This window comes from Mixophyes fleayi, chromosome 1 (assembly GCF_038048845.1).
Source record: "Mixophyes fleayi isolate aMixFle1 chromosome 1, aMixFle1.hap1, whole genome shotgun sequence".
NCBI classification, from domain to species: Eukaryota; Metazoa; Chordata; class Amphibia; order Anura; family Limnodynastidae; genus Mixophyes; species Mixophyes fleayi.
The window spans coordinates 214246533-214267118 of NC_134402.1; the positions used below are offsets into that span (position 1 = coordinate 214246533).

The 20586-nt window shown below is 37.4% G+C and overlaps 1 long non-coding RNA gene across 1 annotated transcript in view; it reads right to left on the reverse strand.

The window, feature by feature from the left end:
• Positions 1-20586, reverse strand: part of LOC142149706 (uncharacterized) — a 716201-nt gene that overhangs the window by 532246 nt on the left and 163369 nt on the right. The window lies entirely within an intron of this gene.

Consider the following 20586-nt stretch of genomic DNA (forward strand, 5'->3'; position numbering starts at 1 on the left):
ACCTGTCAACTTTTGTGTAAAAAAAAAAAAAAGAGAATTAAATGATCCAGATACCCTTGTGCACCATTCACAATTAAATAAGCGCAGTTCCCATCTTCAGAATCAATTTTAACTCTTGAAATACTGCTGTCATTCAGTTTGGTCCGAAATGGGTTCTTAATACCAGTTGACCTCCAATGCAACTTAGATTTCTTATTTTCCCAAAAAAACATTATATTTTTTTTTTCCCCTTCAATATATTTCTTCATTAAACCATATGAGAGGCAGGAAAGGACCAAACAGTTCTGTGTTTAAAAAGGAAAAAACAAATGGAAAAAACAAAAAAAAACAAACAACCTCCAATTCCAGAGTTAATATTCAAACTTCAAGAAATATTTTGGGGTTTTTTTCTTTTTGTTTCTTTTGTCACATACATACTGTGCATTATGCACCTTGTATTGGTTCAGCATATATGAATTAAAATATGTATAATTTTCAAGTAGAAATAACCTGTATGGTTTTGATCTAATCTAAGATTAGCATTTTAATAACATTTGTAGACATTTGAGCATTGTGATTTTTACTTTATTATTTTTTATTTTTTTTCCTTCCGCATCCCCTTTTGTGACTTTTTTTTTTTTTTTTCCTCTGCAGGAATTTTTCACAATTTACATATGACACTCATTTCTTTAAAGGTTAAAATATTAACAGAATATTTGATTCTTAAGTAAAATTAATCCCCTTCCCAGTTTTTCTACAAACTGCCTTGGATTTTCAGTTTTGTTCCTCTTAAATTTCTTTTGGTTTTTTTTTGTGTTTTTTGTTTGTTTTACTTTTGCATTTAAGACCATTAAATTTGATTTTGTTTTGCTCAACTTTTGTTTTCATTTGTTATTTTGTTCTTTTATTTTGGTAAGTACTCAAGTTGCAGGATTTCATGTACACATCTGAAAATTATTAGTTTATCACTTTAGATTATATTGATTAGAATTATGGCAACCATTTATTAGGGCCAATGTCCTTCTAGTGTTAATATCAGATGGCTTAGACTTGTTACTATATATGGAAAGCTCATTTCAACCTTTTTCACATGTAGGTATTCTTGAAAATATTGCTGCGACAGACGTTGATCTTAACTCTTCCCTTGATATACGTTAAATACTTAATTTTATTACATAATTCTTTATTTTTCAGATCAGTACAGAGAAGTGTTAGTCTATCTGTGCCTTCTCTAAATACTTCTTAGTGCTTTATAAATTTTTCCTTGTTTGTTCAATTGCAGTACACTTCCGTTGTTTGTTTCCTACAAGCCACTACACATATTTTTAGGAATTCAATAAAACTCTGCAGCAAAATAGTGTGCTGAATTTAACACTGCATCTAACACACTGCTTGTCTTGTTTTGACTGGCATTCACCTATTTTTTTTATTTTTTTATTTTTTTTTTAATCTGACGTGCACAATTTACTTTCTATTGACAGGTGTCCGTTAAGGGGACTTGCAATCTGTTTCCTCTAAACCTGGCATTATAATGATGGATTAAATGCTGAATTGTTACCATTACACACTGGGACAGTTGTTTGGTGTGTGTCAAGCACTCTGCCTATCTATAACTGTTTTTTCCCCAAAGAACAGATTGGCATCAGGGCTTTCCACTCTGCATGTTTCTGTGCCACTGTCAGTGTATTGGAGTGCATTTTTGCATGTTTCCCTTTAATTATATAGTCAGCACTTGGTTTACACACATGAAGATCTAGTTTTTAACTTGGCGAGTTTTGTTTTTTTTCTCCAATAAAATATCCTTGTATATTATTGAGTTTTAAAACGTTAAACACATTTTTCCACATTACCTAATTCCTGCATGGGATTGAAGGGTTTCCCATATGGAGAAAACACACTTTTGGCCAGGCTTATTTTTTAAAATTCTTGTCCCTCCCCTGAGGCATCCATTGTTTACTTGAAGTGGCTGTACCCAAATTTCATTTGAGGTAGCTTCAAGGAGGAGCACTCCTCCATTCCGTACCTGCATCCATTCCCAGCATGCCTCCAGCAGATTCCAAATTCTCAAACGGATAGAGTGAATTTCTAGGGGAACTGAATTCCCCACCCTTCCCTTATCCATGGCAAAGTAGTGCATTTGAAGATTAAACAGGTTTGATATAACTGTCTTAAGCCTGTACATAAGTTCAAGTTCAATACAGATATGCAAAATAGAAAAATGTGTCTGCTGGAACTCCTCTTTGGCTCAGTTGTGTGAGTGGGCCTAACCTCAGATTTGAAAAGTGAGATTCTGCATGACTGTACTGTGGTCCTGGTTCTAAAACCATATATTTAATTCAGAAATTGGAAGTAATACAAGGATTAAATTGTAATCCGTGTGATGAGAGCTCAGATGGTTTTCACAAACACCCCTCTGCCTCGAACAAAAATGATTCTTGTACAAAACATTGGAGGGGATTAAGGAATATGGACATTGTATATTTAATCAAAACAAATACACCTTGCTCTTCTGCTACTTTGATTTCTTTTAAGATGACATGAAGGGTCCACCCAGCACACTTTTTTTTTTTTTTTTTAAATAGGTAAAAACCTAATTTTTGAGGGCATGAGTTGATCCATTGGAGGGAGATGCCCATACCCAGAATGCCATTTCAAACCAATATCTGTTTAAATAGTTATATCTACATTATAACCACAGTCCAACCATGTAAGAACATTGAATTAACCAGCTATATGGCTGACTTGTCAACACAAGTGAATGTGTAAATTCAAACTGCAATCTTTATTTTTAGGCAACTCCTAATTGCCAACGCCAAAACTTTCCTAAAATCCACAATCGACTAAAATTTACTATCATGTTTTATTTCATAAAGAAATTAACATGTTAAGAATACAAAAATATATTCGTCATACAGCAATTTACAGGCTTTCATTCACACAATCTACATTCTTACATGCTATCTCTACTATTGTTCTTGTTTGTAATCTACCGGCTTTCCAATAGAGGGAGGTGTGATTATAGTATTGCTTGTATATATTTGAAGTGTTTCAAACAGTAATTTGAGATTCTCCAACTAAGTAACTTTAAAATGAATACATAGTGTTTGCTACCACATGCCTAATGTTGACATCTTAGTTTTGCATTTACCCTTTGTGTGTTCTTAATTTAAAATACCTTTCCGCTTATTGAATTTTCAATATTCTCCTAAATACAGCAAATGGAGTTCACTCCCCACCCTGTTACCTGAAGCAAACCACCAGTTTACTCAGTCATGGGTAAACTAGCACTTTGCAACACGTCCATGCCTCATTATGTGGATCTCTATGAAGAGTTTCCATAGAACTTCATTGGAGAGCTATGGAAGGGCAAATCCCTGTGGCGTGAGCCTGCTCTAAGCAGGTTGAGGGCATATTAACGAATGCTTCACTAAAGGTGGAATAGTTATATTGTTCACTTTGATCTATGGTAACTGATCTGTTCTGCAGTGTTTGTAAGCATTGTGACTGCAGCATGTAGTAGATGATAAGAGAGTACAAGACATTTTTCACATTTTGGTCCTTGCTTTCAACCAAAGGTGAAATATAAGGTTTATTTATACAATAAACTCTCTGTTTTGGCTATACATTCCTTGATCAATGCATTTCTGTGTATTTTTATTTCTTACTTCTTTTATTTTATTTTTTTTAAATTGGTTGGTGTATGTTCATTTAAAATGCTTGATATTTTGTTCCTAGGATGTTGTGATTTTATTTAAAAATGAATAACCTATTTATTTGTAAAGACAATGTTGGGAGAAAAGTTGTAAGCTGTGATTAAATTGGAATATTTTATGCACATCTGGTTTGTAAAGGATTGTATGTTTTTGAAAATACACAATTATTGTGAATTGTACATATCAAAGTTGTGAGCTGCTTCTCTCAAAAGTCAAGATTTTAAAGAATTACAGCTGATGAGTTATGTCTAAGATTATTTAAACATTTGTGGAGTATAACTTTTTTTTTTTTTTTTTTTTCCCCCTCTTGCTTAAAGACCCAAAGCAACAATTTTGCGAATAGGGACCCTTGCCTTAAGTTATTTTTTGTTTATTAGTTACCCACTAGCAGAGCAGATCTAAAACTTCCCTGATCCGCAGGTGGGAAGATGACTGTATGCAGTTGTCTGCATAGGCCTGGTCCCCCACCCCACTATATTATCTGCCATCTGTGGTTTTGAAATTGCCAGGTCAGAAAGCTGTTCATCTGCTGGATGTCACTGGCTTTGAAATCTGTCATGACTATTTTGGGCGCAGTAATTATTTGTACAAAGCTGACCTTTTTGGTCTATTCATTTATGTGGGTGGCGGGAGGGTACAGATTTATGCCTCGCCTTATAAGTGGTACTTTCGTAACCTGGCTGGCTTTAGATGAATTGATTTACGCCAGTTCACTTAAAAGCAAACCTCTTATGAAAACATTAAATTTGTTGTAAAGATGTGAAACTGATTAGAATATCTTTGCTTCTTAGTAACAGCGGGAAGAGCGTGTTGTATATTATTGCAGTGTGTGTTTGTTTCTAAAATAGCTCCCTGCAACTATCTGCAGTAAACAACCTTAAATTGAATCTGTGATAAGGGATGCGTTTTTACTAGTAGATCACTAAAGCTGGGTACACACTACACTGTTTTCGTCCAATCGGCTGAAACAGCCAACATACGACCGCTGGTTCAAAAGTCGTGTCAGTGTGTACAGTTACACAATGGTCGAAAGTTTGTCCAAATGAACGATTGTCGCCTCATTTGGTTGGTCGTACCGTTTAATATTTTCGTTCCAATCTCGTTTCCGCTGTGTAGTGTGTATAAACTTCCGACCGATCCACAACAGTGAGTATGAAATTAGTCATTGCTCAGGACAACATGGCTGTAAAAAGTCACTAAAGGGACATCCACTCTTCATTTTATCGTTCTAAACAAGGCTAGTGTGTATGCAGTCCATGGACCAAGCGATCGGCATAAAAAGTTGGTCGAAATTTCTGTAGTGTGTACCCAGCTTTAGTAAAGTTTTCCTGATGTAAACATTTTCACTTTCATTGCCCTAATATTTTTATACCCGAGGCCATTGTTCTGGTAGTATGAACAACTTTGTGAAAATAATTGTTTTTAAACAAATGTGTATGTAACAATATATTTTGTACATAATAACCAGTTTAAGTTGAATTGGTTTGGTTTGACCACTTTTGTAGACCTAATAATTAGTAGCATATCATTTTCAGATTGTACAAAAATAAAACTTACATTTAACTCAATAATAATGGTACACTAAATATAGAATAAATACTGGATTTTAAAGTAAATGTACATACACTGAATAAGTTAAATTATGTACAAGTAACTTATAGAACCAATATCAAAACAAACTCACAAGTGCTTTTGAAAAATTATATTGGTGGATAGCAGGCTATAATAGTAGAGAATGTATCATTTAGGGGGAATGTGTTATGTGCTTCATTGATTTTCACATTGCAAATTGTTTTAAGACACACCGGATATTTTTAAAATCCTTTTTGATCTTTCAGGTCAAATTAAATTTTCTCATTATGATTTTATATACTTTGTGTAGAAGTTTGAGTTTTATATTTTTATTTTTTCTCCCCCCCCCCCCCTCCAGAAAAAAATGGAACTGTACTAAATTTTGTAGGTGATCTTCTGGGACTGTGCTGGAATGTCTTCAAATGCATTAAATAACAGCTTTAATTTTGTTTAGATGAGTTTAGTTTCATAGTGCAAAGTGTCTGTTACACTAGTGCTGTAATTGTCGTCTGTGAACTTGTCACCTAAAATAAACAGGCTTGTATGAAAATATAACTGATTTTACAGGTGGAAATGCATTGCTTTATTTTCCAGGCCTACGTGAACTTTTAGTTGTTTTTTTTATAATCAAGGTTTAGGTCACAAATGTTTAGCAAAACATTATGCAAGAAAACACTTCCTGTATTTATGTAAGTAGTAGCAGCTGCCTTATTGCTTTCTTTCATATAATGCATTTCACTTCACAATACATATGTTGCAATAACTAGCCACTGTTTTTCTCAGATGTACTGGATAGATTTCTGAATAATTTAGTCTAATACCTTTGAATAGAGTAACAGTATCACTTTCCTCATTTTGCGAACTGCCTTATGCTGAATAAATATTGTAGCATTATTGCTAAAGAAACTGCAATGCTCATGAAATTGATAGGGGGGTATTCAATTGTCAGCGAGTTTCTGGTTGTTTTTTTTTTCTTCCCCGCAGTGTAAAAAAAAAAATCTCCCGTGGGTTTTTGAGGGCAATAGTGACCGTTTTGAGTTAGCGCAGTGGGAAAACTTGTGCAATTCAATTGAAAAAGAGGGAATGCGCTGCCCCTGCGCGTTAAACATTGTGTTTGCGAGATTTTAGGGGAGTTTTAACGCGGCCATGTATAACACAAAAAAAAGGTTTTGCATACATTTCCATACATTAGATTGCATTATGCATTGATAATATCTACATTACAGTACTTTCTGTAGCATATTTTTTAATTGGAACAATTTTTTACCATACAATCTATACCATGTCAAAGCACATTACTACATTCATATTTGTACCAAAAACATACATAAATATTAGTGATTTATTTATTTTTTTGCTTTATTTCATTATTTTTTCACAAGAAAATCAAGTTACACAAGTTAGCCATTAGTGATAAACATAAGTTTAACTCTTTTTTTCCACATAACATGATTTCAAATACTTTTCAGAGGTTTTTTTATTTTTAACACACCCAAAAGAGGTGTGAGATAAAACCGCATATGTTCATGTTTCCTACTACGTTAAAAAAACAATTTAATAGCTTTTAACGCGGATGCTCCTCGCACACCCTATACTTTCAATAGACCTTCTACTGGAGCGCGAGAGGACCTTTTCATAAAAAAAAAACCGAGTTAAAAATGGAATTGAATCGCCGGCAAAGTTAACCCGCTCGAAAATTATAAAAAAAAACACAACGTTAAAATGACTTAACGCGGTCAAAGAAAAACTTGCTGACAATTGAATACCCAACATAGGATCTTTATTGGACATTTTGTAAAATGCGTTATGAAGATTATTGCTAGTCTGTATGTGGTCACATTCTGGATTTATGAAGTGTCCAGCTGCCTTGCATTCGAGCAATAGATTGTTTTAAATTTGCCAGGCATATGTTTGACTTCTATGGACAGTAATCATGTTGCTTGGCATTTCCAGCTGGTATAGTATGTTTTCAGGTCTCCATGTACTCTTGGTAGCAATATGACAAACTACATCTGTTAAATAACATTTAAGGGTTATATTCCTGCCAACTTTGTAGCCTACATAAAGCATTTAATTTACCAAACTGTAAAAAAAATTCTGTTCCATAGCAGCAAATAGTGCGTGTTTTGTGCAATACAATACATGAACCATTTTCCTTATGTAGGTTTGTCAAATCTTTACAGACATTACATTTTCCACAGTGCAGCAGACTATGGTGTAAAAGTACAGGGCCACATTGCTGTAATAATTATGTTCTTGTAGACAGAGGACTTAATAAGGCTGGAAGTTTTTTTTCAGCCATTTATGGGGCTTATCACCCGATTTATGACTGCTCGGCCACATATAGAGTCAGTGTGTATACTTGCACAATGAAAGACAGTCATTCCAAAGTACCGATTGGCGTTTCATTTGGTTAGTCATACTGTTTAATAATATCATTCCAATAACCACCCGATCATGTATGCACTCACAATCCCGATCTCTATAGAATTTAGAATCATGGTCTTTTCAACCGATGCCACAAATGAAAATGTCCCAATGACTAAATGTAGAGTTCTGTAGATGAAATAATTTTTTTTTTTTTCTGAGATTATTTCATTTGAGTCCCAGAAGCTGATGAAATTTGTTATGACATGGGGATAGCTATAGCAAGGCAGTTATTTGGTGTGACAGAAATGAATGCATAGTGTGCTGTCATTCTCTAAACTACTATAGGACCAGATGTAGAGCACAGATCTGAATGTAAATTGTGTGTAGTGTATATGCATGGATCTCCCAACTAGTTGGACCTTCAGTCCTAGGCACAATCATCGTAGATAAGATTGCTCTGAAAATTATCCAGTGTGTACCTAGCTTAAATTGCACTCCCTACTTTAAATTATATGGCTATTAAAAGTTGCAGAGTAGTGTAGTAACCATACAAAAGCACCAGGCTGTAGAAAGGGTGCTTTACACGTTTCACAGAAACAAGAGGTGAATAAGTCAATGTAAGGGGGTACATTATTCCTTATACATGTTTTCTGAATGATCTCTGAAATAAGAGCTTACTGATTATACAGACAGTCTTTGCAGGAGTTTATACATATTTAGTATGGCTACGAAAAAGCCTTGGCGGCTGCATATAACCTCTGGGCTTGGCTTTCAGTTAAAGAGCAATGGCATTAGAATTTACAGTATGTGACGTTGAAGTCTTCAATAAAATTTCCCAAAATCACTTTAGTGTTGTGTAGATGTTTTTTTTTGTTTTTTTAAGCAAGTATATACTGTGATGTGTAGTTCCTCTAGCTCAGGGGTAGGCAACCTGCGGCTCTCCAGGTGTTGTGAAACTACAAGTCCCAGCATGCTTTGCCAGTAGATAACCAGCAGATAGGTGGCAAGGCATGCTGGGATTTGTAGTTTCACAACACCTGGAGAGCCACAGGTTCCCTACCCCTGCTCTAGCTGAAAACTGTAGTACTCTAGACCAGTGTTTCTTAAACCTGGTTCTCCGGGCCCCTAACAGTGCATATTTTCTATGTCTCCTTGCTGTAGCACACGTGTCTTCATTACTGACTAACCCATTGCAACAGATCCACATGAGGTATAATTATTTCCCTAGTCACCAAGAAAACATGCACTGTTAGGGGTTCTGGGGACTGGGCAAGTAAGACACTGCTTTAGACAGGTAATGTATTTAATGAACTGAATATACAGTGGATTGCAGACGTATTCAGCTCCCTAAAAAGTGAACAGATTTTTCTGTATTACAAATGATAGATTGTTCGTGGATTTTATTGCGAACCAGTCTTAAAGTAAATATGCACACTTATTTATTTGTCTGCAAATACTAAAAAATGGTGGCTGCATATTTATTCAACCCTTGCAAACTAGTGTTTGTTGTAACGTCCTTTTGCTGCAATAACAGCTTGAAGTCTGTTGGGGTAAGTTTGTACCTGGTTTGCATACTGTTTGTGAGAGGCTTTTGCCCATACTTCCTTCCAGGTTGTTGAGGCTGGTTGGATAATGCTCAATTGGATTGAGAACTAGGGATAGATTTACTAAAGCTTCTAAAATGGAAAAGTGTGGGAGTTGCCCATAGCAAGAATTAACTAAATAAATATCTGATTGGTTGCTATGGACAACACCTCCAATTTTCCTTTGTAGACGATTTAGTAAATCTGCCCCCTGGACTTTGAATTTCACCTTTGTAGAACATTCACCTTTTTGTTGCTGAACCACACCAGTGTTGCTTTGGCCTTGTGCTTGGGATCATTGCCAGTCTTAAAGGTTAACTTTCTCCTAAGCTTTAGCTGTCTAGCAGTCTGAAGCAGGTTGTCCCTGTATATTGCACCATACTTCAATTATAAGATGCCCAGTCCCCACTGAGCAAAAAGGAACGGACAGTGTTGGGTTTGCGCCACACAGTGTTTTGAATCGGGGCCAAAAAGTAAACAGGCTTGTTGTATGTAGCGCTCTTGATATGGTTGACTGGTGCAACTTCACTCCAGTTTCAGCCACTGAACTCTGTAGCTCCTTCAAAGAGAAATTTCCTCTGTGGCTTCCCTTACAAGTCTCCTCCTTGCTCTGATGCTGCGTTCAGTTGGCCAGTCTTGTCTAGGCAGTGCCTTAGAGTGATGCAGCTCCCATTTCCTTAATTCATCCAGCAGTGCTCACTGTTATATCCAAGCACTTGGATATTATTTTGTAGCCTTTTCCTATCTTGTGCATATCTATAATTTTCGTAGAATGTTCTATTATCTTCATTTTCACAGCTTTCCTTCAGATTCACAGTATGACCAATGTTCTTTTGAATTAGGGAGTCTTGTATTTACAAAAGCTGACCTAATGATTGAGAGGTAGAGGCTAATTGAATGTGAATTGTTAGGGCAATATCTTTAATTTGCGTATAATTGGGACTATCACAGCACAATTTGGTTGAATACTTATTCAAGCAACAGTTTTTTCAGCTTTTCTATTTAAAAAGAACTCTACAGGCCAATAATGAAATTAGTTTGAAAATTTACTTTAGGGGCTTGCTAGCAATAAACCTACTGCCTAGAACAATCTGTCATTTGTAATGGACACATTTTACTGTGGTTTGAATTACTTTGTGGAACACTGTACATTTATACATATTGCTGATAGGCTGTAGTATCTCCTTAGTAACTATTCTGACACGGTCTGTTTTAAAACATTCACTTAATGAGATATATTGCCATCCAGCATATACATGGGGGTTATTTAAAAACAATTGCCAAAACTGAAAACACAACCACTTTAATTTTCTCCTGCATGTTCAAACATGATGCTACAGATGATGCAGTCACCTTTTTGGCAAGTCACCATATATGCCCTGCACAACTGCTAGTAAATTAAACTTACCAATGTGTTTCTTCATCTACCAAAACAAATACGGAGTTCTGCTTTCTGTAACAGTCAACAGGGAGCCTGATTTCATTTAAGTATCTGGTAGCAGGGTTTCTAGATTGTGTTAGTCAGATACACCAAACAGATCATGTTTTGAGGATTAGTTGGTTATGATCAACTGGCTGGGCAATTATTTCACCTGTACCCACGTAGAGAAATAATGAGTTTTGTTTTTTTATTTGACTTTAAAATAAAACCTTTGGCAGAGGATGAAGCATATATTGCATAATTTTTGTCAACGTTTCTCCTTGTGTCTGAGCTATTCTGCCAGTATTGTTATGCTAACATGTACACCTGAAATCCTTCAGTAGTTTAAAACGGCTCTTGTGATACTGTGGAGTATAATTGTGTCGTCTACAGCTTGCTTTCTTCCTACTATACATTGCTCATATTTTTATACCATCTTACTAATTCATGTTCATTTTTATGCTGCTATTACTGCACTAACAAAAGCTAGTAACATGTTAGGGGGAAAATGCCTGTATATTGTGTTGTGTGGGTTCTTGTTTTTTTGACACCATCTTTTTTGGTTTTCAGGAACGAAGCTTCTTACTACTGTATTTGTATTCTAATTTTAGTATATTTCACTTAGACTTTAAAGGAAAAGATCTGAGGTGGTGCATTTGTTTAATAGGACACGTTTCAAAGCCCTAAAAGAAAAACAATCCATATAGCTTCTGAAATGTATACATGTCGTCATAATAACTAGGAAAAAAGATAGCTTTGCCACTAGGGATGCATCTGCATTACATTTGGGGATTCTTCAGGATTGTTTGTCAGCTGGATCAGAATCCTGCTTTCCTGACATTTTTCAATAGTTTGATTTTAGGAGCTAATACTACATGTAGCTGAAGATAACTGAATGTTTTTGGATTCTCACTAAAATAGAAATTCAGTGTATCCCTTTCTAATTTGTGTTAAGAGTTTGTTTGTAGATGCACTGAATATATGCACTTGACCCACAACATGTAGCAGTTTTCATTCTGTTATGGTTTTCTTAATAAAAATGTATGTACCCAATACTTAAATACAGTCAGTAAATATTTCCAGTTAAAAATTTATGAAATCTTAATCTGTCTACATTTTTGCTAATGAGAAACCTTAATGAATAAGTCTGAGAAATTGGCACTATTTAACACCATGGCAGCTGCTTCTTAAGAGTATTTATTGGTGGTCTTCGTTTTACAATATGCAAAGGTCCAAGGTGATGTACGAAAACGCATACAAACTAATATTTATCACTAAACCAGATATCAACAGGAATGTCTTCTGAAATAGAGCATGTGATGGTGAATGACTATAGTACCATTGTTTTGTGTGTGTGTGATTTTTGAGATGTGACTTGATAGATTTAGAAGATATATAGGACTCTAATTGTGCATGCACTTCAAAATTAGGACATGGGTGGCTGTACATTGTAGGTTTAGCTTTTTGCCTTTACTTTATTTCCCTGATGGTTGAAACATCTTATCCTAAATGTTTGGCATAATCTGAGATTTATAGATGTCTTTGTCCTGTATCATTTGAAATGACAATGTGCTATACTCGTGTGGTGCAGCTGGGGTTTCTCGATGGCATGGAGAATTTAAGGTTCAAGAACCACTGTCTAAAACATTGTTTTAATCCTTCATATTTATGGTACATATTTGCCATGTTTTTAAATTGCCATGTAGTTAAGCACCTTGCAATTAATGGAACTGGTGAGAACTTGAAATAGAGTTCTCTAGGAATGTTTGTCACGAGTAAAATGTATGTAGTCTAGATTTACTTTCATTGACCTTTTTTATTCACATGAAGAAAGTGGAATTAAATGGTTTCAAATCCCTTTCTGGAAACTGTTTATCATTTATTTGGGCAGATGTCACGATCTTTACATGGCTTATGAAGGGAAGATTATTAATGCACCTCTACCCGTTTTAAAGTTTTTTTTGTTTTGTTTTTTAAATTGATACACTGGCAATACTTGTGTGTTCCAAGTAACACTGTATCAGTGAATTAGAATAATTTTCCAGGTGATAGCATGATCGCCTTCTATATATTACATTTCAGAAATGACATCGCTTAATAAACATCTCGCATTAACTTGTATAATATCTTGATTATGTTGTAACTAATGTAAAGTTTGAAGTCTTTTGGGCAGAAGGCTTTTTCCCATATTGTATATGGTTAAGCATTTTGTATATTTGGTGTCTAAGTTATTATTTTATATGAAATTATTTTTCAGACATCTTTCTTTTAAACGTTTTTACATGGTTAATTTGAAATAAAGTATGACACTGCTTTCCAAACAGATATCTGACGTCCTATTGAACTCCAATTGTTTTATATTCTATGAATTCCTGCATATTTTAAGCACGTAATTTTGTAGTTGTTGCAGCAAGTACTACTATGACTTACATTAATGTGGTTTTACTGATGGAATTTCAAAAGTATTATTGATTTTTCCAGGCTACATTACTCAAGTGTGTCAAGGATTGCTAGGTTTTATATAATTATATACTATTGGACACCCCCCCCCCCCCCCACCCCAATAATAGGACTGAAAGCACTACATTGTGCAGAAATCATTGGAGCGCAGTTGCTGTCCCATGTAATGATTCACTTCAGTCCCTGTCCCATGTGAGCTTAGTCAAGTTTGGATACCCCATACACTTATCCTTTTTGTCATTTAACCTACCAGTGTGACTTTACACTGTGGCATGAAACTAGAGCACCCTGAGGAAACCCACAGAAACAACAGAACAGAAGTTCCACAAATTCCAATTCGTGGCGGTTAAACATTTATTTTTAAACACAAATAAGTAATGACAGCGCTTCCCTCTGTTAAACTTCTCAGGCAGCCGTATAAAACACCTTAGATCGACAAGTGCCATCAAAATGTTCAAATTATGTACTTATAAAGCATATGTATGTGTTTCTATACTAATATAGATGTATCTATAGGTACACGATACGGCCGTGTATAAATGAATTTCATTAATAAAATGTCTCCATACACTATTTGTAATATGTGCACAGCAGCAGATACCTTGATATCTGTTTTAGCAAAATGAGTTCAAAAGCACCTTTACATCATATCTCAGTCCTGTGATTAGGTATACAGTTTTCTCAAAGTTCATAGAAGAGCCAGATTATGCAGTTCCATAGCTTAACAATGCGTAAGTACTTGCGTTATTCCATTCTCATGAGGAGAACTGGTGAAACGCATTGTTTAAGTCTTGCCATCAACATTATTTCAATCCAAACGGCTGTCAAAGTATAACGGCCTCCTTACAGCACGAAAACCTGCAGTGGAACACATGAATTCGACACTTGAAACACAAGCTGCGTTCCAGAGGACTGGAAGTAAGCTACGAACAATGGAGAGATATTCTCCTGTGCTACAGAGAAAGGAGGGAGCTTATGAATACTTCACTCGAAGGATTTAACAGACTACAGGGGAAACACTATGGAAGCAAATTGCTCTACATGAGAACGGAATAGCATAAATACTTATGCAGCGTTAAGCTATGGCACTTCATGGTCTGGCTCTTCTATGAATTTTGTGAGAACTGTATACCTAATCACAGGACTGACATATGATGTAAAGGTGCTTTTGAACTCATTCTGCTGAAACAGATATCTCGGTATCTGCTGCTGTGCACACATTACAAATAGTGCATGGAGAGAAACATTTTACCTTACTAAATACTGCACCCCTTTTAATATTTTAAAATGTTACCTACTCTCCCTAACCATTTGCTTTCTAAGCAGCTGAATGACAACTTGAAAGTATAGATCATTTAATTTTACAAAACAGGGGAAGACAATAGTATGCACTGTCAAAGATCATTAAGAAATGGAAGTTTGAGTGAACTGTTGACATCAAGGCAATATCTGGAAGACCGAGAAAAATCTGATAAGTGTTTGTAAACTGCTCAGGTATACAAAGCAAAACCCACTTGTCACTGCAAAGATGTGTAGAAAGGTTTAGCTGAAACGAGAGCAGTGGTCCCAGGGTACAGCTTTGCATACACACACAATATCTATGAAAAGATACATTATCTGCGGTGCTGCGGAATTAGTGGCGCTATATAAATAAATGATGATGATTTTTATTCACCCTAATCAAAAATGTATGTAAAGTAATACTTGGATAATGCTCAAACTTTCTGGAGAAACAAAAAAAAATTATATTTTGGCCACAGCCATAAAAGATACATTTGGAGAAATGGGTAAAACATTTAAAGCAGAGGTGTCCAAACTCAGTCATCAAGGGCTACTAACAGGTCATGTTTTCAGGATTTTTGTTTGTAGAAACATGTCATAATAATGACCCAGCCAAATAGATTAGGTCACCTATGCATGGAAAAAGAAATCCTGAAAACATGAACTGTTGGTAGCCCTTGAGGACAGAGTTTGAACACCTGATTAAATAATAATGATAATGTCCCCCTGATAGTGAAGAAAATGAGTGAAGAGGTTTCATAGACTGAAAACATCAACATCCACCATGACATACTTTACTACTTCCTTCTTGAAAATATTTGTGCCTTTATACTCCCTGAACTTGAATATTATTGAAAATATGTAGGAGAATCTCAAACATGCAGTGCATGCAAGACCTAAGGATATTTCTAAACCATGCATGGATGAAGCAATAAAGCAAGACATAGCCTCTTAGCTGGCTATAAGAAATATTGGAAGCTGTGCGTTCTACAAGAGGCATTAGGAAGTACTGATGGACATGGTGCCCAAATATGCCCCATTCATAATTTTAATTTTTCATCTTTATCTGTAAAATTCAGCAAGTATGTCACATTTAAATTGTCACCCCTATAGAAGATGTGTAACTTAAACAATCAATTTGACCAGGGGTGCCTTAACGTTTACATGCCATGTATTTGTATTTTAAAATTATCAGAATGATGAGAAGACATTGCTTGGAACATTTGGTAAATTGTGGCTTTTAACAGCTACTAAAAATATAAACTTTATATAATTGTGGACAAAGTCAAGTTTTGTAATGAAGGAACAGGTAATTGAAGGTTGGCGCAGGGATTATTTTGTTGGTTGGGGTCATGAGTTCAGTTCCCGACCATGGCCTTATCTGTGAGGAGTTTGTATGTTCTCCCCATGCTTGCGTGGGTTTCCACCCACGCTCCAAAAACATACTGGTAGGTTAATTGGCTGCTATTAAATTGACCCGTGTGTTAGGGAATTTAGACTGTAAGCCCCAATGGGGCAGGGACTGATGTGAGTGAGTTCTCTGTACAGTGCTGCGGAATTAGTGGCGCTTTATAAATAAATGGTGATGATGATGAATAGAAGGTGGTTCTGTTATTCTTCATATATCCAATCCTTTCCCCAAAGTAATAAACTTACAATATAAAATCTTTCAGTTTTCATTTAGCTGATACTTGTAAACGGGGCCCAGACAGTCTCACTTTCCAAGACACGAAAGGGTCAGTTCTCATTAGTGTTGAAAATTGCCATGCAATAAAAAATATATAGAAATTCTAGTGCAGTGTGTTTAAAATTCTTATAGTTTAATATATCCAAATCTACAGACAGTCTTTCACAAGAATGATAAAAAACAGGTAACAATTTAAAAGGAGATGCGGTTGTTCATACCAGAAGGCAGAAGAAAATCACATGGAAAAGTTAGATGGTAGTTCCGGATTATCAACAAGATGAGTTCTGGAAAGGTGTTCACTTCCAGGATAGGCAGCCTGTTCTCCAATATACCAATCACCAATGCGTTCCAACTGCTGAATGAGTCTAACACATGGCCCTTCCAAAACTAGAAGAATGTGTCAAATCATAGAGTAAAACCATACATTCAAAAATTCACAATTTTTCTATATCGAAATATGAAAAATTACTCTAAAAATGATCTCCTTAACCTCCTTTCGGGCTTGAAAAAGTGTTTGTGACCTAAAAGAATCAATCAATTGATGATGGTCATATGAAAACAACTGGATAGAGTTCTTTTCTTGATCGGGGATACAAAAATGCCTCATCTCCAGATCCGAGACCATGGTGCACTGCACTGGGGTCCATGCTGATAATGGATCCGCTGCCGCCGTCTTTTAAATTTTATATATATATATATATATATAGGTAGTCTGGCAGCGCCCCGGATCCCTTTTCACTGCATGTTTGGTGTGATGTCATGTCCCAACGGTGTCAGTGAGGAGATCGGCAACGCAGAGTGGAGCAGCAAGCATGAAGACAGAAGGCCATATAAAAGGTAGGTAAAGGAATGGAAGCAGTAGGCACAGTGTAATAAAAGGGAAACATTAAGGGCACAGTGTAATGGTGAAGCGAGTGTCAAAGATATTGTTGGATGAAGTCAATTAGGATGGACCACCTTGTGCCACGTGTCTATTTTGTTGCTGGGAATCGGTTGGGCTTGCCACCGTCACCTTTATCCCAAGTGCGCCGTCTAACCGCAGTCTGAGGGGCTTAAGCTGTTATCACCAATGGACACCTTAGTTGCATCCAGAACCGTATATTTCTGGGTAACTTGCTGTTAGTGTACTCCCTCATTGGGCACCTGAGCTTAGTACCCCTGACCTTTTCCGGTAGATCAGGGTTGCTGTGGATGGTTCTCCCTGGCCTATGATGCTGGCCAGAGCTGCTGGTAAGCAGGGAGAGCGGTATTACTAGACGCTGGGTCCAATCCTCAGAACGGCCGAAAAACGGATTAGAGTTGGATCTAATCTACAGGTCACAGGAATTACAGCAGGGAAGTAGTCGTCAAGCAGGCTTTTGAAGCAAATGATGTTTATAAGCTCGTGTCCTAATAAGGACAGTTCACTCTAGTGTATGGTATTAGTGATCAGAAGGTCAGATGGATCAAAAATACATTACATGGTGAAACAGCTCCTTTTTTTTTGTTTACAATGGCAGGTAGTAACAATACATGTCAATCATACTTAAAACGTAAAATATTTAATGACGGGAACTGCAGGGAAGGTACATGAACAAAGCGTATATAGTATATAATAAAAGTAATGCAACGGCAATGTAGATCTCGGGCGAGTGCAAAAGCTAATGTTCCAGTGTAATAATTTAATGAGAGGATCCATATAGCAAAAATAGAAAGACCATGTAGAGTAGTAGTATTATTATTATTATCTTTGATTTATAAGGCCACAAAGGGTCCACAGCGCCGTACATTACATATACAGAAAACAACCAAGACACAACATGATACACAAATATATACAAACACAGGTGAAAGGGTAAAGCAAATCAGATTATATCTGACAGATAGTGAAAGGGATTGTAGAAATCAGCAAGAAGGCTGAAGATTAATAAAACAGGGCTAGTGAAGCAGGCCAAGAGGTACAGAGGGTAAAGGAACAGTAGAAGGAGCACACAAGGAAAGAGGGCCCTGCTCATGAGAGCTAACAACCTAAAGGGAAGGGGGAGACACATAAAGGGTGGTACTAACTAGGGGAGAGAGCCAGGTCAAGAAAGTTAGGAGGACTGATAGACTTGAATAAAGAAATGAGTCTTAAGGGCACGCTTGAAGCCTTTGAGAGTAGATGCTAACTTGATGGAACGTGGAAAATCGTTCCACACCAGGTGAGCAGCCCGGGCAAAGTCCTGAAGACGAGAGTGAGAGAAGGTGATCAGTGAAGTAGTGAGGCGGCGGTCAGAGGCAGAGCGGAGGGGGCAGGTAGGAGTGTAGGTAGAGATGAGATTGGAGATGTAGGGAGGGGAAGATTGACTAAGAGCTTTAAAGGTGAGGGTGAGGAGTTTAAATTGAATTCTGTAGGGTATGGGGAGCCAATGTAGTGACTGTTGGAGGGAGACCGTAGAGATAGAGCGGCGGGAGAGAAAAATGAGGCGGGCAGCAGCATTGAGGATAGACTTAAGAGGGTCAAGGCGAGAATCAGGTAGGCCAGAGAGAAGAAGGTTAGAGACAATAAGCGAGTGAACAAGTGTTTTCGTGGCTTTTGAGAGGGACAGAATGTAAGGCTTAAATGAGAGGGAGGAATCAAGGATGACCTCAAGGCATCGGACTTGGGGGACAGAAACGAAGGTAGTGTTATTAACAGAAATAGGGGCAAGGTGGGAGAGTCCTGGCAGGGGGGAAGACTATAAGCTCGGTCTTGGAAATATTGAGTTTAAGGAAGCGTTGGAACATCCAAGATGAGATGGCCGAGAGACAGGAGGAGACACGAGACAGAAGGGAAGGGGAGAGGTCAGGGGATGAAAGATAGATTTGGGTACCATCAGCATAGAGGTGGTACTGGAGGCCAAGAGTAGGGAACACAGGAGAGATGACAGAGACTGCTGGATTATTTTTTTTTGGTGGGGTTTGAAGGGATGGGATCAGGGGGTGTGTGAGCTATTAGGGAGGGGTGTCCCTGCTCATGGGCTATCACAGCTATGAGATTGGAGGGTGAGTGTCAAGTGAGAGGAGGGGTAGAAAGGAGGAAATAGATATAGCATTGTCGAGAGGGAAAGTGGAGAGGCAAACAGATTTATACAGATTCTGACACAAATCCTGGCAGGGTTGTAAACCAGCCCCCAAATCTGAGATGGCTCCACCAAGACTGATAAATCACATTCAATAATTTAACATCCGGATATAATCTAATGTTGCATCTAACACAGTTTAACTTTCACACCAACCTGATTTCCTGAAAATGTGCTGTCTATTTTGTTAGAAGGCTTCCTGACTCTCTAAGGCTAGGTATACACTGGCCCAATGATTGCCTCCAATCAGCCAACATACGACTGTTTGTCAGATATCGTGTTAGTGTGTATACGTACACGATCATCTAAAGTCATCCCAAAGTGCTGATCATCGTTTCATTTGGTTGGTTGTACTGTTTAAAAATCTCCTTCCAATAATCTTCCAATCCTTCAGTGTATGTGTGTGTGTGTGTGTGTGTATGCTCTCTGTAGAACTAAAGTGATAATTTAGCATCCAGTACCCACTGTCACAGTGACAGCACCTGGTCCTCTGTACAGATGTCATCAGAGAGAACAGTGACACTTATCCTCTATAAGGTGATCTATTTTTAAGGCAGTGATTTTCTTGGATGATATAAACAGTGAGAATACAGTAGCACAAATGAAAGTTTCTTGTGAAGCAGCAGCCTGTGTTTAAATGCTGGATTGGGAATCTGCTGGAACCGGGTGGAGGAGTGTGGCAGTTTCTTCCTGGGGAAGAGGGGGACAGAGGGACCATTCAGATACTATATTTTTTTATAAACTATTTAAATCCAGCTGTTTGCGCTGACAGCATAACTCTCCTTCCGAGTTAAGCTGTCAGAGAGTATACAAGTGTAGGAGTGCCCATGCAGCCAGGAGCTGAATGAGATCACAGCCAGACAAACATGATGTCCTCTCATTGCTGCCTCCTCCCTGATTGACTGCAATCTATTTTGGCTATCTAGGTTAGTCTGGATGCTCATTTAAGTGTCTGTGCCCACTCTCACTATTTGGGATGGAATGCAGCTACTCGTATTTACAGGCTGGAGGAGACAGTATCTGGTGCAGGCATGACTGGGAACACTACAGGCTGGTGATGAAGCAATACAGGATGCAGACTGGAGAGGGGGACAATACAGGGTGCAGGATGGAGAGGAGAAAATAGTAGCTCCTAAAGTGTATTTTATCTCGGATAAAATAATGGGAGAAACTCCGTAAAATACTGAGCAGTATAAGAAATAGATATCGTTGTACAGCATTGCTGTTACGAGCCGTGGTTGTGCCCAGCCGCCGCGACTCCCTTACCTCCATCCCGGCCGTCGCTATGACGACCGGGACGTCTCTTCCGGGGGCTCGTCTAGGCAACGGTCGGGACGCTGAATGTGAGAGCGCCGCGTCCCAGCAAGGGGAACTGCTGGGCGCGTGCGCATCTAGATAGCCTGCGGGCTAATTAATACATGAGCTGTATTCTTGCAGAGCT